Consider the following 17,400-nt stretch of genomic DNA (forward strand, 5'->3'; position numbering starts at 1 on the left):
TGGCTAGCCGTTAATGTACGTGGATCATCAAAGTTAGCATCCTGGGCCTCCAGGAGGGAAATCCATTGTACATTTGGTACATCCATCTTTGCAGGCACATTCTCAACTGGAATATGTGATCTTATCACTCAGCTAGATTGGTGAAACATCTGGCATGCTTTGAGTTATACTCTGAAGATCTAATATGTGCTGCACTTCAGTTTTGAGCAATGTAGGGATCTAAATGAGACAAAGTGGAAGTCATCCACGATATTTCGCGTCGTTCTTCAGGAACGTTGATGTTCTTATCTCCCCTAACGACGAAAAGAGTGTCTCATAGAGCTGACAATTCACGAAACGAGCAGTAAATAGATCGCCTGTCAAAGGTTCTAAGTAACGAATAATCAAAGGAGAATCATATTCGAAATAGATTCCTATCCTTCATTAATGCCCAATTTTTGTACGTAAGGGCGGCAAAATCATCACATAGACTGCACAACTAAAAACATACATATGTGATATGTCAGGTTTGTATCCGGCAACCAACTGAAAGGCATTATATGGTTGGGTTGCAACAGGCCTTAGGTAGACCAACATGGCTGCATGCAATATTGCATGGCCCCAAGCAACTCCCGAAAGCTTGGTACGTATGACCAATGATCAAACAATCATTTGTAAGTGCTTAATGAATGTCTCTGCCAGGCTGTTCTGGGTGTGAACATAAGGTATTGGATCTTCAACTTCAACCCCAACTGTCATACAATAGTCATCAAAAGTTTTAGATGTGAATTCTCTAACATTAGCTAATCAAAAAGATTTAATTGGATAATCAGGGTGGTGAGCCCTGAGCTTGTTAATCTGAGCCACCAGTGTGGAGAAGACAGCGTTCCTTGTGGACAACAAGCACACGTGTGATCAACGTGTGGAGGCGTCAACCAAAACCATAAAATATCTAAATGGTCCGCATGAAGGGTGAATCGGTCCACAAATGTCCCCCTGAATCCTTTGTAGAAAAATAGGAGGATTCGAACAAATCTTGTCATATGAAGGCTTAGTAATAAGCTTTCCCATTGAACATGTTTGACATACGATTCCTTGAATCGAACATAAACTTCGGGTTAGTGGATGCTTGTGATGATTTAAGGATACGACACAAAGCTATTCATCCGGGGTGTCCCAAACGATCATGCCAAAGTGTAATTTTGTGTGCGGCCCTAGAGGTAGAGCCGACCACATAATGGCTATCTATGAGGCGTATGGTCGTAGTATACAGATCACTCGTGATATGCTTTATCTTTTATAGAATATGCTTCTGGCCATATTCATAGGAAGTTATGCACATAAATTCAACTCCATTTTCTACATAGATTTCAGCGTGGAAATTATTATCTCTAATGTCCTTAAAGCTCAACAATGTTCTTCCGGAATGCGAAGAATAAAGTGTCTCATCAGTGGTCAAAATTGTACTGTTGGACAACATTATACGTGCCTTACCATATCCTTCGATCAAGTTAGATGGGCATGAGAGGGTTGTCAGAGGTGTATTCTTAGGTATGAAATTAGTGAAATAGATGCGTTCATTCAAAACGATGTGCGTGGTTGCACTCAAAACGGGAGCATGACAGAAACGGCAGGAGCTCAAAAGGGCTCAACTAGTTCTTGGGCCATGTAATCCCTAAAGGCCAAAAGGTTGGTGATATGGGTTAAGGCTCTAGGCACAAGCAGGCCCAAAACACAAGGGTATTATGCAAATGGACCAAAGGAAATTTAAGGCCCATTAAGGCTCGGGTTAGATCTTTAGGCCACCCTAGTGGCGCTGGGTGTAAGGATCCGCCAGAGTTGGTCGACGACACCGCTTCAAGCGGTGTTCCATGGTTAGTGCAAGCCGTTGGTTCATTGGAGAACCAAAATTGGACGACGGAGGTGAAAAACTCAACGTTGTAGGGGGTGAGAGCCGAAGGGATTCGATTGAATCTGATTTAAAACTCACGAAATTCTTTTGGAATTTTGAAATGATGACTTTTGTCTAAATCACATAACTGTCGGTCGTGTATCGTAAAAAAAATTGATAGGGATGACCCGAGCTTTAGGCCGAGGGTGGAGGTGCGGACGATGGTGCCTCAAATGCACCGTTTCAGTTTTGGGCTTGCTGCCTTGAGGGCCGTGGCTGGGTTGGGCTCGTCAAACTGACGCAGGCTGCTGGCCTGGTGCTTGAGGCTTGCACGGTTTAGGTCATAGGTTTGAAGAACCCATATTGCATTTGCAAATTATTTTTTTCTTTTTTTTTTCAATTAATTCAAGGTATATATGATATATAATTTAATGCATTAGCAATTATTTGATGCAATTCATGGCAATATCAAATTCACATAATTAAATAATTATGGATATAATGCATGCATAATTTATGTAGAATCTAATATTTGAAAAACGTAAGGTTTGTTCATGCATTATGATGAATGATCATGCTATCAGGGTTGCAAAAATATCGAGATAAAAACCATTGTTTTGGAAGAACCTGATTGCGTGATGATATGGATGAATTGGTTTGATGCAGAAAAAACTTCCACGTCAGATTCCTAAACGTAGCAGTAAGAGCATGTTGATAATGTGTTGTGGCCTATTTTATTTGACAATGGGAAGGGGCTGACGGCAAGGAGGGAAAAGAGAGAGATGTGTTTATAGAATATGTATAGGAATGTGTGTTTTTCCCCCTACGTAGTGCCTTTATTTATAATAATAAGAGGGAGAAGAAAATTCCTTCATCCCCAAGGAATACAAGTCCATATAGGAAAAAATAACTAGAATCAAATCTAATCTAAGATATACACAATCACACTTAAACTAGGAAAGTTTACAACAATCTCTACACCAATAACCCTAAACTCACATCACTCTACACCTCCATTTTTTTTCTGGTGAACCCCGTCCAAGCACCACGACCATTGATGCTCTTGTTGTCTCTTTCCTTGGATCTAAGTAATTGGAGAATAGGGGGAGCCGGGTGGAGGGGATCTTTTTCCTTGGTTTTCCCACTTTTTATGAGAAGAATAGTATTCATTTCCATTTCGTACATCAATATAGGAAGAAAAAAGTGCTTATGCATACGGGGGACCGCTAAACCCTAAGGTTCTTATGTTCTTAGTCCAAAGTTCTTACAATGATTGAAGGAAAGAATGACCTTTGCAGCTTAAGTTTGCTTTAAGCCTCACATTGGGACTCCTTGACCATTTGTTCTACACTCTTAATTTGTCGATTTAAGTGTTGTTGAAGTTTAGGTTGGGTTCGTCAAAATTAATGGAGGCGTGCTCTGGTGGTGGTGGGATTTATTGGCAATAGAGATCCAAATTAGACTTGAATTTTATTTATTTTTATTTGTTTAAGGACAAATTGGGAAGTTTAATGGAGTGAAAATATTAGTTGGGTGTAGAGATAACAACTTTGGGTCCAAATAAAATTTTCTGAAATTTATCTTTGTCTACTTTTGTTATGGATTTGCTTTAATAACATGTGGCTAAGAAAATATTGTGAAATTACTTTAACATTATAATTTTTGTTTGTAATATTTTTTTTATTTAATTAATAAATACTAGTTATATGCGCACACGTTATACTTGTGTAATTTGTATTTGTCTATTATTTGTTAAAAAATATTTATATCACTTCTTTAAAAAAAACTTGAACAAAAAATAAAAAAAATAAAAAATTGGGGGTGGAACTTTGAGGGGGGGGGGGTGGAGGAGGTTAAGGGGGTGGTTTTAAAGTGGGAGACGTGGGTTTAAAGAAAAAACATTCTCCATTTTTTTTTTAGGAAAACTAATGAAAATGACATCAAAACTTTGAGTTTTAACCAAAAATCACCTAATAACTTTATTTAATGGTTAAGACAAATCCAACAACAAACCAGCCCAACCAGATTGGCCCAAACAATAAGCTTCCAATTTTACTCCTGATAGAAATCCTTTGGCCGTTTAATCTTGTATCCCTTTCTCGATCCCTCCGCTGCACAGAAAAAAATTTCTATTTTGTTTTCTCCATTCAACCTCTCTCGATCTCTATTTTAGATTTCAATTCGATTCGAATTCAACAAATTTTCCGAATAAAAATGTCAGTTTGTACTCCCTTGTGCGTCCAAGATTTTCCAAGCGGTGCAATACTCTTTCTAGCAGGACGTAGCTTTTTAGTTGATTTCCCAAGCAGTGCAATACCCTTTTAAATTTACAATACTCTTTCCAAGCGGTGCAATAGAAACCGCATTTCTCCACCTCACTATCAACTTTGATATTAAAAATTAGAAATGGGCATAATACAAGTCTGCCATCAGGCTTGTGTGGGAATAGATTTGCATTTCCAAGTCAACAACTTGGAAGTAATTCCATAAAAAGAATATGTTTCGGCCCAAAAATATTGTTTTGGGCTGAGTTAGATCTTTTTCGGCCCAGTGTTGGATAGGCCGAGTTTAGATTCATCCTCGGCCCAGAAGTCGTGAACAGGTGTCATTAGGAGATATTCAGCCCATGGGCCGCGCGGTCAAAGTTGGCCATATCCTATTGGAAATTGAAATGTGGACGAATCCTGTTATGAGAAGGAGTTTTGACGGGATCAGGATGCTGAGATTAAATACGGTATGATAACGAGTTATGTTTGAAGTCCTAGTAGGAATAGGATTGGTCGAGATAAAGTTGGATCATGATAAGGGTTCTAATCCGGGAGTGATTGGGATTCAATACAGGTTGGCTGCTATAAATAAGAAGGGAAGACATCGAAACAAGCCCCTCTAATTCAACACACAAATTGCCCTGCGTATTCTCTCGCTCTACGCGAAACCTCTCAACAACCTTGAGATTTTTGTTTTTCCCCTTTTCGCCGACGCATCTTCAGTTTGGATAAACAACACTGTGAAGGCAACCGGCGAACATCTTCAGTTTAGATAAACAACACTGTTGCTGTAGAATCAGCCGACCGTGGAGCATCTTCAGTTTGGATAAATAGCACTGCGATAGGGCCCACTAGTTATCTATCCAAGTCTCAGTCGAGGAGGATTTTCGAATCCTTATCCGTAGAGGTCATCTCGTTAGCCTTCTCGGCGAAACGAGGTGTTACAAGTCACTATACTCGGCACATTGAATGCCGAGTCGTTTATGATTGGTTATTCGTAAGTAGGTTTTAGAGTTCAGCATTCTGACGGCCGAACCACTTTCACAATCAAGACATACATTTGTTTTGAGGATTTGTGTCCTTATACTCTGGTGTCGATTCGGCGTGCTTATACTCTTACGAATATAATCACTGTGACCGAATCCGGCGTCGACGATTTGTGAACTTCGCAGAACTAGTAGCTTTGTCTTCAAGCTCTATAACCCGCAGTCGCATGATCGAGAAGTCAGTCGTGCACCCAACACAACATCAACAAACTTTACTCCTCAGCAGAGCTCGGCCGACGAGTTAGCACGCTCCGCATACAACCGAATGACGTAGTTAGCTTACTAATTACTCGACCTGCGCGCCACATAGGTTTAGTAGTTTTTAGGGTAAACATTTTGGCACGCCCAATAGGACCTAGTGCTAAGACTATGAAGTTCATGACCATCGAGACACGATCAGTAAAAAAGAAAACAACTATGGGAAAATCAGCAACCGATTTGCCGGTTCAAAATCCTGGACAAGTAGTATCACATGTGCGAAATCCTATCGTTGTCGTGACCCATGAGGCTATAAGTGCAACGCACCAAGAAAATGAAGAGTGCCTCGGTGGCTAGCCTCGAAATACAGAAGTACTCAACTGAAATGCAGACGTTTTCATTGAACGAATGGTGGAGGATTGCGATGAAGACAGTGGTGAAGGCTCTGATCCTCCTACTAGGTCGTTTATTCGAAGATGACTTGATGAGCAATCTCGGCAAGTGGAAGAGACAGTGGGCCATAAAATGAACCGTTTGCTTGAAGCGATATAAAGCACTGGAGAGACCCAAACCCGATTGCTAGAACTAATAGCTAGCAAAGTATTCGAAGAGAAACCTGTTAATCAGGCTCGGCAGCTTCCACTTAAAAGTAATTCCCTATAGGCCGAAGTGGTGTCGACTCGGCCCAAGATAATTGACTTAGAGAAAAGGGAATGATCGAGTAGTAGGTCAGATGGATCCGACCAGAGAGTGGAAGCAACACCCGTCGATATGACCGAGGTCCAACGGATGATCGATTCGACTATGAAAAAGGGGCCGAAGTTCCCTAAATTCATCCATCTGTATCCAATATATGTGGAAAGGTTCGAATATCCTAAAAGTTTCAAAAGTCCAGATTTTAGCCTCGTCGCTGGAGAATCATCCTTATCCTCGTTAGAACATGTGGCTCGTTTCATCGCGTAATGCAGAGATGTTAACAGTGATTTTCACAAGCTGTGGCTGTTCAATTTTTCATTTACAGGCTCAACATTTGCCTGGTGTATCAACCTCCCACCTAATTCGATCCAAATGTGGGATGAGTTGGTCGAGAAATTTCATGACTAGTTTTATCGACCAGGGATGGAAATGTCAGTTTCCTCATTGGCGAGGATGGCTTAAACATCTGATGAGTCACCTATGGATTATCTTACCAGATTTAAATCGGTTAGGAATTGGTGCCGAGTACCTCTTCCCGAAGTCGAATTTGTTAGGCTTGCTCTGAACGAACTCAACATATAATACAAAAAGAAATTCTTGGGTGCAAACTTTCGGGATATGTATGAATTAGCCTAGCATTTCAGCAATATGATTATTTGCTCAGAGAAGAAAAGCTCTCGAAATCCCCATCCCGATGGGCGATTTACAAAAATCCCATGGTCAACTACACATCGACTGAAGGTGAGGATTTTCAATACGTCAACATCGACGTAGCCGAGATAGTAATAGATAAACCATACGTTTGCAAGGCATTGATCCAAATTCATTCCAATGATGCCAAACCCCGCTCGGCCACTGAAGAAGCAGCGAAAACATCGAAAGTTTATACCTTTTATATCACAAAGGTCGAAGTAATTTTTGATCAATTGCTATTAGCAAAGATCATCAAACTTCGGCCTGGGCATAACATTCCCAAGGCCAACGAGTTTAAAGGAAAGACATATTGCAAATATCATAACTCGACCAAGCATGCCACAAATAATTGTGTCATCTTTCGTGATGATATCCAAAGCTGGATTGAAAAAGGCAAGCTAAAGTTTCCTGAAAAATGCATGACGATTGATACGGATCCATTCCCTTCGGCAACAGTTGGCATGGTAGAAGCCCGTTTGCCCAAGAGCAAAGGGAAAGAAAAGGGCGGGTTTACCCCAGTACAACACATCCTAAAGAAAGGTGCCCAGCCTCGACTCAAGATCGACCTATTTTCCAATGTGCCACCTACCAAGCTCTCAGGACCTGCCATAGTTGAATCCATGTCAGACTTCAGCGAATAAGAAAATGGCTAGCCGATAGTTTTGTGCAGCAATTGTAAGGCACGCGTTGCATTAACCGAGCCCGAGAAGAAACTGCCTCAGACGCAAACACCGACGTCACGGCAACAATCGGTAACCATGGAGGCACCTTCAAAGAAACCGAGTAAAGGCCAGCGCCAGAAAGTATTCGATAGGCTTGGCCCTAAGAAACAGACAGATGGCCCTACCTCGCTTCGACGGTGCCTTGATTTTGACACACCGTTTTATAATGAGGATTATTATTCACGTAATTCATGTAGCTCAAGCTTATTAGCAGATCCAAAAACCTTCAGGCCGCCTAATCCACCTGACCAACGATGGTACAACTACAATTCTCCCACCGGCATGTATATCGCGCTTTCCAAATCTTAGAAACGTTGATGTTAACGTATAGATTGCTTGGCTCGACGGCAAGCGACCCAGCCTATTTCGGCCACTAAATGGTAGCCGAAAGAGACAGTAGGAAGCGAAGATGACCGGCTAACTCTAACAATCATGGCTGAGTTACAGGGGCAGAAGGAAATCAATCGCGACTTCGAAACTACCATTGAAGAGTCCGAGAAGCGTATCAAACTCCTTCTTCGGCCCGGGGAGATGAAAGCTCGCTTCGAGCAATTTAAGAAAGAGGCCGAAAACTAACTGCCCCCGTTACCTTTGAAAGAACCACTAATCAGAATTCGGCAGAATCCACACCCCAAATTCCTCAGTGAATCTTTGGAATACATGAAAGAGTTTCACAAGAAATATTCTGCTAACGATTTCTATGGTTTGCCTAAAGCATGCCAAGAAGCTCTTGACCTGGCATTAACTTGCCCCAATGCTGAGTAGATCATCCAAAAAACCACTGATCCAGCGATGAAAGCTAGATTCCAGCACATTCGAGAGGCTAAGGTTCTCGGCTTCGAGGTCGACCCATACACGGACATTGACACAGTCGAACTCTTTTTTTTCTCTCGAAGACCTTCAACACCTTCAATATCACTTCGAAGTCTTTTCAGCCGTATATTTATTCAGTTTAACGGCCGATGAGAAAGATCGAGTGGCACGTCTGGACGCTTACCTGGATACAAGGAATGCCCGGATCGCCTATAAGGAACAAGCTCATAAAATGTGGTAGGAGCAGAATCAGACACCCAATGCATGCAAGCCTGACGATGACATTCAAAATGACACAGAGTAGGATTATATGGCACAAGCACAAGAGCATGTTGAGACATACAAAAATCAAGCTGAGAATGCTCTAACACACGATGCTATAGTCCTCACAAACCCGGAAGAAATGACCAGGATCCAATGGGCCATTCAGTCCTCGAAAATATTGAAATTAGCATGGTCCATGTTCTACCTGCTGAATTCCAGCTGACTACACATTAACCAAGTTCCTTGGATGCCGATGTGGCCGCCGAGGAAGCAACACAAGTTGATTTCATCACTACCATTGAAGATGAGTCTGCAAACGGCGACGATAAACTTAAAACAGCCTTGGACGTTTTGTTTCCCTGTTCGTCATCAGCTAATCTTCAGCATTTAAAATTGTTGTATGTCACAACCCATATTGAAGGCTACCCAATCTCTAAAATTTTCGTCGATTGCGGAGCAACGATCAATATCATGCATGTATCTATCATGAAAGCATTACGACGATCCCACGACAAACTCATTCTTTCAGGAATAACCATGAGCAGCTTCGTCGGTGACAAGTCTCAAACCAAATGAGTACTCCCTCTAGAGGTCAACATTGCAGGTCGCAATCACATGATCACATTTTTTATCGTCGACTCCAAGATAGAATATAATGCTTTGCTCGGTAGGGATTGGATTCATCAAACGAATTGCATTCCTTCTTCTTTATACCAAGTTCTCATTTTTTGGGATGGTAAATCGGTCGTGGTCTACCCAGTCGATACTCAACCATTTGAAACCAACATGATTCAGGCCCGCTATTATGATGTTCACATCGGCTATATTACCCTACAAGGTTTTAATGAAGATGGACGGTCAACTCGGATCTCAGTCCAGAAAGCCATCGAGGTAGGCGCCGAGACTGTGCACCAGGATTCGGCGAGACTCGGTTTGGCCAATTTGCTCCCCACCATTGATGATTGACATCAAAAGTGAGAGGTGTCTAGCCGCGATTTCATCCACGATGGAGCGCCTGTTGGCCCATTGGTATGCTATTTCCAAGCACCCATATTCGGGCATCAACTTGATCAAATTTTTGGCCAAAGAAGATAACGGCCCGGTACTATCGTTAGATAATGTTCAGGCCACATCGGCCGAACTCGAAGACAGTCGACCCCAAGTTAGGGATCCTTTAGAGGAAATAAATGTTGGAACGGCCGACGACCCTCGATCATTATTTATTAGTTCATTATTACCCCATACCATGAAAGTTGAACTCCATCAATTACTTCACGAGTTTAAAGATTGTTTTACTTGGAGTTATCATGAGATGCCGGGTCTCGATCGGACCCTTGTTAAACATGAATTACACATCAAAGCTGGCTGCAAGCCTTTCCGCCAGCCCCCTCGCCAGTTCTCAACTGAAGTACAGAAGTTACAGTAAAATAACTCACACTATTTATGAAACAAAACCAAAATAATCCACACTATTTCTGGAACTCCAACAAAATAACCCATATTATTTCTGGAACTGCTACAAAATAACCCACATTATTTCTGAAACTCAACCAAAATAATCCACATTATTTCTGAAACTACAACAAAATAACTCACACTATTACTGTAAGTGAACAAAATAATTCACAGTATTTCTGTAAGTGAACAAAATAAACACTATCTCTAGAAATACAACAAAATAAGAACGAGGTTGAATGACAAACACCCAAAACAAACCCAAACAAAAATCCCTATTCTTTCCCAAAACTAAAAACAAAAAGAAAATTAATTACTAAATAACTATTACTATGCCAAATGTAGAGAGAAACAGAGATTAAATAGGGGAAATTCTATTTTTGAAAAATTGTTGCAAAAATATACATAATTTTAGAATTTAATATATTAAAAAGTTTGGGAGGAGTTGCAGAGAATTAGAAGCTTCCGTTTCTTGTCACTTTGGCTGCATGAAAGCTTGCACATTGCCTTGATCATCTTTTAGTGGTCTAAATAATCAAAAAATGCTTGAGTGTCCTCGTGGTAACAATACGATCCCACGCGACCCTCCCTTACTTCATTGGGTAAGACTGAGATGAAATGAGGGTTCGTGCTCTGCCTTAATGGCGGTGATGATTCATTTGGAAAAATCGTAATATTTGTGAATTGACTAATGGGCTTGGGTTAAGTTCTGTTAGGGGTAATTATGAAAAAAAGTATTTTACTGCGGGTTAGGCTTTAATCTGGCCCATGTTTTTAATGTTTGTAGGGTTGGTATATGAAAAGTTGTGTTTCATGATCAAATCTTAAGCCTTTTTATTAGAGAATTATTATTAACACTCCAAAAATCTCATTCTACACCCCAAACATTTTATATTTGGAAAGAAAAATACACTTGTGAGGAGTGTAGAATGAGATTTTTGAAGTGCTAATAACACTTCCCTTTGATTAAATAAAAGTTTATGATGGTTTTTTATTAAAAAAAAGTTGGCCCAACTCCTTTTCATCAATGCTCTTTTTCAAAGAAAAAAAAAAGGATATGTTACATTTACATGGCTGTGATGTTTGTGTAAAAAAAAAAAATTGAGTAGTATGTAATTACTAAATTGCCATGTCTATTCATTTTGTTTAGCTTTGATGAGAATGTTAAAATAGTAATTTCACAGAGTTTTTAGGGAGTTTTTACGAAACACTTGCGATACTGTTCACTTTAATTAAAAATGACATTTTTACTCTAAAAAGTCATTCATGGTACTATTCACTTACAACACTTTTTTGTCATTTTGATTAAAACTGAAGGTTTTTAAACCCTTTTTATTAGTTTTTTTTTTATGGGATAATGGGTAGTTTAGATTAATATTATAAAAAATTCATATTTATTCCATGCCCCTTACAACGAACTTTCCCAACAATTTAACAAGAAATGATATAGAATAGTAATTTCGTAGAGTTTTAGATTATTTTTTTTTGTCAAAAGATATACTTTATTTTTAATCTAATCAAAATATTTACATCCATAGCAAGAAAATTAAATAAAAACTCAGGTCCTATCTCGTCCCAAACAAATGGACCACCATGTTTGGCAGTAAACGAGGCAACTGCGGCATAAACCCAATTTTGACATCTCCAATATGCTTCACCAAAGAATCAATATCAAACATAAGACATTCCAAATCAACATCCACTTCAATCTCCTTGTTAATCATTCACAATAGCACCTAGGCATTTGACTCAATCTCCACCTTTGTAAATCCCTTGTTTTTGCAAAACACAAGTACTACACGAATAGCCTCCACTTCCGCCAAGATTGCCGAATTAAAAGGCCTCTTCACCGCCCCTCCTGCTCTCCGCAAACACCTTGCAAAATCTCAAATCACCCACCCATAACTCTTCAGCCCTATCTTAGAATTCCATGATCCATCACAATTTACTTTCCATGTACCAAACATTGGTTTCCTCAACCCTTCAGTTGCTCCACCATCCTCCCGTGCCCCAATCTTCTTTGACTTAACCAAAGAATCCCTCACCTCCTTCTCAATTACACAATGCTCACCCACATGTCTTATCTATACCTCAATTGCCTCAATTGGATTCCATGTTTTCCCTTGAAACACCACATCATTTTTGCACTTCCAATTTCTCCACAACCCAAAGGCCACGTCTTGGAGAATTTCTTACTGCATTGCCATCCCTTTTATACGTGATAACACAGCCTCCCAACATCCCCTAAAGTCTTGTCCCACTAGAGACAATGAATCAATTTGTAATGGGCAGCAAAACCAGAACACTTTATTGAATTCGCATCGGAAAAAAAGATGTTCCTTTGTTTCCTCCACAGGGCCACACATCGCACACCTATAATCCACATTCATACATCTCCGAAGCAAATTCCTTCTTACTGCCAGCGAACCGTTGCAACATCTCCACATAATTTTTTTTTAATTTTTAAGAACATGAAGCCCTCACATTGCTTTCCACAGTCGGTCCCTTTCAGCCTTCCCACTTGCCATGCTCGTACGCCTTCTCCTAAACTCCCTATTCGCTTGCAACTTCATCGTAACCTTATACCCTGTTCGAACCGTATACCCTCCATGTTTCGTATGATGCCAAATAATCTTATCCTTACAACCCATCAAACTCAATGGTATTCCCCAAATGAACTTTGACTCTTCCTCATCAAAATGCTCATGTACCATCTCCATAATCCACCCACTCAAATCAAAATCAATCAAATCGCTCACCCATTCTGGCCTTAAAGCATTTCGAGTCTAAAGTTTGTAAGTGTTGGGTATAGGAATCCAAGGATCCCCAGTGACTCTGATATTCTTTCCATCCCCCACCTTCTAGCACAACCCCCTTTCAAGAATTTTTTTTTCCTTTGAAAAATACCTTTCCAACCCCATGACGATATACACCCAATCTTTGCATCCAAAAAAGTTGTGTTCGGAATGAGCCATCATCAAACGCCACCCAATGTTAGTCAAGAACGCAAGGTTGAAGCATTGTAAGTCCCTAAACCCCAATCCCCCCCCCCGTCTTTCTCTTCTTCAAATTTCCCCATGCAATCTAAGGCATTCCGGAATTTATTTTATTTCCCCTCCACTAAAATCTCGCTATTTCTCGCTCCATCTCTTTGCACAACTCACCAGAAGCTTAAAACAAGACATCGCATAGTTTGGCATATGATTTCTGACCACCTTTCTCAAATGATTTCCCTTTCCATCTCTTTGCACATACTCACCGTCTTTCTCAAATGATTTCTGACCGCACGATGCACGATGAATGGCTAAGATGTGAGAATCTCTAAGATCCCCACAATTTAAACCTGAATGAAATTCAAAAAAAGATTACACGACTTTTTGGGGGGGGGGGTCAAATGAGCCACTACATCACACGACATTTTTTTTGTCAAATGAGCAATGCATTGAAAACACTGAAGATGAAGAGAAAAGTACAAAGAAGCTCATAAGGGAAGCCAAAGCTTTCGTGAGGCAAGGAGACCGCTACGCACCATCCACATTTAATTTAAATGAAAACTAATAAAAATGGTTTGAAAACTTAGAGTTTTAACGATAAGGACAAAATAAAGAGTATAGTAAATAGTATCAGGATTGACTTTTTAATGTCAAAATGTGGTTTTTCGTTAAAGTGAATAGTACCGGGAGCTTTTTGTTGAGGTTCCCTTAATTTAATCCAAGTGGGGCATGGAGAAGACTAAACATTGAAATTTCATAGTGATAATTAAACAGGCAAATGATTTAGGATTGAATTGAATTTTTTTTTAAATGATTTACGAACCGAGACTTTCAAAATAGATTGTTCAAATACTTGTGTGGGGCTTGGCTTGCCACTGGACTTCGCTAAGTGGCACTACAATCCACTCAAAACTCACCACATGGCAAGTCTAAAAGATAATCTTTTATCATTCTTTTATATTTAAAATTTTTATAATTATTTTTAACTAATTAATATATTATATATACATATATATATATATATATATATTAATGTTATGTTTCCTTTTTTATTTCTTTCTCCCTATTTTTTTCTTCCCAAATCCCCCCCCCCCACTTTGTTTTGCCGTAGGTCATGGGTTTCAGTACTCCCTCCCCTTTCTTTCTTTCCCAATTTCGTTTCTTTTTTTTCTTAAAAAAAAAAAAAGAAAAAGGTTATGTACCCACTTCAATTTTATCATGGAAAGCAACCAAGAATATGTAAGTTTCTTTTCTTTCTTTATACAATAGTTGCTTTGATCATTTGACATGAATAACCCACATATATAGTTGTATTAGGGTTATTTTCTTTTCTTTTAATTGGGGATTTTTGGGTTCGGGTTCGGGTGTTTGATTTTTTTATATTTATAATATGAATTAGGGTATCTGCTATGTTTGCTACCTTCTTTATTATGAGTCTTTAATTAATATGTTAGTCTAATCTTTGATTTTTTTTTTTCAATTGATAGGTTGCTGCTGGGGCAATGGAGTTTGAAGAAGATCTGAAAATCGGAATGGTGGTGCATTCAGACGCTGAAGCTTTTCAGGTATGCAATGCTTATGTTTTGAGGAAGGGATTCAATCTTCGTAAAGGGCATATTCAAAGAGATAAATCAAATAATGTTACGCAACGAGTTTTTTTGTGTTCCAAGGAAGGGTGTAAAGACTTATGCAATGACAACATTGTTGATAAACTAACTACACAAATAGGTTGCAAGGCGTTAATCAAATTTTCAGTAAATCAAGGTGTATGGAAGATTTCACATGTTAATTCAATTCATAATAATGAGCTTGCCAAGCCTGAAGAAAGACAATTTCTAAGATCAGGTACAAAAATACACGATGCTCATGCTGGGGTCATTAATTCTATGGTGGATGCAGGTATAAAGCCCTCACAGTCATATTGTTACTTAGCAGAAGAAGTTGGAGGGGCTGAAGATGTTGGATTCACAAAGAAAGATTGTCAAAAAATTTTGTATAGGAAGACGTCTGAAACGATGGAAGGAGGAGATGCACAAAGTTTGTTTAATCATTTCAAGGAAAGGCAAGCAAAAGATTCCAAATTTTTCTATTCGATACAAGTGGACCAACTGAATCGGATGACAAATTTTTTTTTTTGAGAGATGACAGATCAAGGTTAGACTATAATTGCTTTGGAGATGCTTTATGTTTTGATACGACATTTCGAACTAACAAGTACAATTTGATTTGCGTTGTATTTGTTGGAGTTAATCATCATTGGAAGAATGTGCTACTTGGTTGTGCTTTTTTGTTAGACGAAAGCACCGAATCATTTGTTTGGTTATTTAAGACATTCTTAGAGTCAATGGGTAATAAACAACCAAAGACTATTTTCACTGATGAAGTTCAAGCAATGACAAATGCTATTGAGCAAGTATTTATGGGGACACATCATTGGTTGTGTACTTGGCACATCGCACATAATGCTACAAAAAATATTTCTAGCCTTTATGCCAATCCTGAGTTCAAAACACACTTCAACAAGGTGTTTGATGGTTGTCAAAGTGTACCAGAATTTGAAGCTGCATGGTACTCCATGACTAGTAAGTTCAACCTTCAAACTCATCCATGGCTTAATAAGCTATATAACCTTCGTAATAAGTGGTGTCCTGCTTTTAGCTTAGATACTTTCTTTGCAAAGATGAAATCCACTCAGAGTTGAGAGTACAAATAATGTTTTCCATCAAATGTGTACAAAGACAACAAGTATTATTGAGTTTGTGCTTCACTATGAGAAAAAGCTAGAAGACATGCGTTTGACAGAGTTGCAGAAGATTTTCCCTGCAAACAAGGTATGCCTCATCTCAAAGTAATTAGTGGAATTTTATGTCATGCAACTGAGGCGTACACCAATAAAATATTCAAGTTCTTTGAAATTGAGTACATGAGTTGTTTGACATTAAGGTTAAGAGAAGTTAGTAATGAAGAAGGAGTTACTATCTATGAAGCAACCGAAGAAGGTCATAAAAAAGTAAACACAATTGAGTTTATCTCTCATACTTCCATGGTTTCCTGCTCATGTAAAATGTATGAAGCTACGGGCATATTGTGCTGCCATGCTTTGAGGGTGTTCGATTCGAAATATCTTACAAGGTACCAACCCAATATGTATTAAAGAGATGGACCAAAACGGTCAAAGAAAGGATGCTTTTGAGTAGTGATTTAGATGATTCATCACCACAAGGAAATCTGAAGTCTGCTCAATCATTACGTCTTAGTCAATTGATGCATAAAATAGTCTTTTCAGCTTAACGCCAATGAGTGATTGGGGTGCTCACGTTGTAAGTGAAAAATTATCAGAGGCAATGAAGTTGGTTGAAAAAGACATAAAAGCAAATAAAGCCTCGAATAAGGTTAAAAAGGAAAATAGCCTCTCTACTTTCGGTGTTCAAGATGATGATCAAGATATATTGGATCCTCCAATCGTGAGAGCTAAAGGGGTAACCAACAAGAGATTGAAGAGTGCTTTGGAAAAATTGAAGAAAGTGGCAAAAGTTAGATACACCTTGCAAATGTCACCACCTAATAGTATAGTTTCTAGTAATACTCATTCAATATGGTACTTTATACTTTTTATTGTGAATATACTATATTATTATGTAATGAATATATGTACATTTGCAGAGCAACATAATCAAGAGACTATGAATGCTCCTCAAATATGACAACCTTGTATCCATCATTTCATGACTTTTATAATCAGGTTTGTATTGAAACTTATATTTGGGGTTATAAGTCACAATATGTGTTAGCATTCTAACATTTTGTTTATTGATTTAGGTTAATGGCAGTAGACATCTTGGATAACACAACTTTAGCTCTTCAACTTCAAGAGTTCTTAGAAAAATGCGCAGATGCTGGAAACATAGAGCTCATGGATTGAAGATGGATGAATTGAAGAGACGATGTGGTATTTGTTTTTCTTTTTTTTATATAGTTTGGCTGCTTGACAATTAGTCAAAATAACTTTTAGATTCACCTTGGATATCAAGTTTTTTAACAGCTTATGTTTTGATCAAAGTTTTATTTCAAATAGTATTATCTATAGTTCTTAATTATATTTGGTAGAGATGTACTTTCTTGAAAATAGAAAGTTACTACGATCAAAACAAAGTGAAAGATAACAAATATGAAAAAATTGACTCGATAATCTGGAGTGTGCACTTTTGTATTCATGTCACATGATCAAAGCAATTATTGTATAAAGAAAGAAAAGAAACTTACAGATTCTTGGTTGATTTCCATGATAAAATTGGAGTGAGTGCAGAACAATTTTTTTTTTTTAAAGAAAGAAAGAAACAAAACTAGGAAAGAAAGAAAGGGGAGGGAGTACTAAAACCCAAG

At 38.8% G+C, this 17,400-nt stretch overlaps 1 long non-coding RNA gene across 2 annotated transcripts; it reads left to right on the forward strand.

Moving 5' to 3' along the window:
* Positions 1 to 14,500: 14,500 nt before the first annotated feature.
* On the forward strand, positions 14,501 to 17,029 carry LOC139190082 (uncharacterized). 2 transcript variants are annotated; one of them, XR_011574082.1, is made up of 4 exons: positions 14,501 to 14,582; positions 14,917 to 15,171; positions 16,681 to 16,759; positions 16,837 to 17,029. It is a non-coding gene; the product is annotated as an uncharacterized lncRNA (long non-coding RNA). The 2 variants fall into 2 exon arrangements; XR_011574081.1 differs by lacking the exon at positions 14,501 to 14,582 and having other exon boundaries at positions 14,795 to 15,171.
* The last annotated feature ends 371 nt before the right edge of the window (positions 17,030 to 17,400 follow it).

The sequence above is a fragment of the Malus domestica genome, chromosome 12 (assembly GCF_042453785.1).
Source record: "Malus domestica chromosome 12, GDT2T_hap1".
Lineage (NCBI taxonomy): Eukaryota > Viridiplantae > Streptophyta > Magnoliopsida > Rosales > Rosaceae > Malus > Malus domestica.